At 35.6% G+C, this 2209-nt stretch overlaps 1 long non-coding RNA gene across 1 annotated transcript in view; it reads right to left on the reverse strand.

The window, feature by feature from the left end:
* Positions 1 to 377: 377 nt before the first annotated feature.
* The window catches only part of LOC125504011, an 8335-nt gene continuing 6503 nt past the window's right edge, over positions 378 to 2209 (reverse strand). The window contains exon 3 of the long non-coding RNA XR_007281249.1: positions 378 to 395. This is a non-coding gene — a long non-coding RNA (uncharacterized LOC125504011). The remainder of the gene's footprint in view (positions 396 to 2209) is intronic.

Consider the following 2209-nt stretch of genomic DNA (forward strand, 5'->3'; position numbering starts at 1 on the left):
ATATACCTGGTATACGCTTCACAACAAACACTGATAGATTTTAAATTTTGGGGCAAACAGTTATGATATCCTATTTATCCAACTTAACAAATTCATGATATCGTATTTTGCAACTTAGCATAAGGAAATATCTAATTATGCTTACGAGGTACATAATCTTCTTTAGTTTCACAGATAGCATGTAAACTCATCAGCATTTAATTAATATATTGTTACGGTTCCCGGGGTTCGAATGATTCCAGCAAGCAAATAAAATAACACAACAATTTATTGAACTCCCAATTACAAACTATAACAATCACTAACTCAAAACTATAGCTAGCGAATCGAACACACTCTGAATATCGCTTTAAATATTTCACTGTATAGATGTCTGATTAACTCCGAATGAATCACTCACTCCGGTCGCCTTGCCATATTTATATTAGCGCGCAAGGGCTCTCGACGACCTGCGAAGATTCTCCATTTTTCGGGAATTCCATAGCCCAATCGACTATTGCCGTTCGTTCTCGATTTAATTCCAATTAAAGTAATGGGTTGCCGACAATAGCAAGAATGCAAACCCTGAATATACAGTAGTTACGGAGACGCAAACCCGCAAGAAGGTAAAAAAAGTGCAGTTGTGCCTGTATCCATCATAGATGGCGGTAGGATTGTGCAAGAGAGTTGGTAATCTATACTCGTCCTTATCTATGTGAGTACCTATATGCATTCGTAAACCTTCAAAGTGCCGATCCGTGTGATTTTGAATCTACCCGAGTCTAAATCAAAACTAAAACCTGATGCAGTACCTTCTATGAACCTGATTAAAACTACGACAACTCAAACTCATGCTCAACATGATAATCCTCCTGCATTACAATTTAAGTACAGACTTCGGAATTATCTCATGGGACGAAATGATGAAATTGTTTCGTAGTGTTTAAATGTGGGACCCATAACTGATGCACCGAATGTTGTAATGTGAAATGAAGCTGTTATCTTAAACTGATAATGATGATGTTCAAAATGAAGCTACACCGCGAAAAGAACTCAATACAGAGCTATATGAGGTTTTCGAAGAATTACATTGGGGTGGTTTGGAAAATTTGGCCGGATTCATTGCTTTTAAATTGCGAAAAAAAGAAACACTTGGTTACATTTCAGATTCCACTGATACATGTTTTTCTTGGATAAAGCTTTTATCTAAAGGCGGTTTGCAAAAGCCCAATGAAGATTTTTTAATAAAATGTAATGAACTTGAGCAGATTTTTAAGAATTACAATGCAGATAAGTTAAAATTGACAAAAAACTGTTTGAAAAACTTAATGCAATGTTCCGAACATGTCAATGAAGATGTCGATTCCAAAAACTTTTTCTTTCGGTGCAACCCATATTCCTAATTAAGAATTTTAAACCGACAGCTAAAAGCATCTAAAATACGGAAGCTAAAAATGGTCAAAATAGTTAAATAACTAACCTCGATTGCATTTCAATAAATAAAGGAACTCATACGACATGCAATTTTACTTTATTAAAAGTATCTACCCACTAACACTCTAAAACCAACCCTCTCTTACAATTTCCAGAAAATGCATAAACAAAATAGTTGGATAAATCATCTTCGCCCATAGACAAATCATAAATAGAATACATAGTTTATCTATCTATACCGTCATAATAGATTAAATCGTTAAGAAAATAGATTAAAAGCTATGCTTTGCTAATAGCCGCCATCCATTTTTGCCGTGACGTCATGCGCGCTTCTCTTCAAAATTCGTTCGGCAAGTGAGCTTATCTTGTTAGTTTTAGGGCCAACTGCACCGTCTTCATCATAAGCGTCACTTAGCTAAGTGTCACTTAAATATTTAAGTAACACTTAAAACTAATCTGCTGCACCGTCCAACTTTATCATCCGCTTAACTAAGTTCCACCTAGTTCAGGGATTTTTGGCAATTTTAGGGGATTTCTTATCTGCCTATTTGCGTACCTGCCTAACTTGAAAGCTTTTGACAGAAACGTTAGCGAGAAAGCGATCGTTGGACTTTAGTTTTGAAGACGATTGGAAGTGTCTGAATTTGTAGTGTTTTGAGTGGGAAAATTTTTTATTAAATGGAGTCAGAAAATATTCAGTCTCCAAAAAGAATGCGAACTCCTAACTACACAAGTGAGGAGAAATATCGTTTGTTAGAAATATGCCGCGATTACAAAGGCATTATCGAGAACAAAC

The sequence above is a fragment of the Dendroctonus ponderosae genome, unplaced genomic scaffold (assembly GCF_020466585.1).
Source record: "Dendroctonus ponderosae isolate FM_Combo_2020 unplaced genomic scaffold, Dpon_F_20191213v2 Dpon_F_20191213_1, whole genome shotgun sequence".
Lineage (NCBI taxonomy): Eukaryota > Metazoa > Arthropoda > Insecta > Coleoptera > Curculionidae > Dendroctonus > Dendroctonus ponderosae.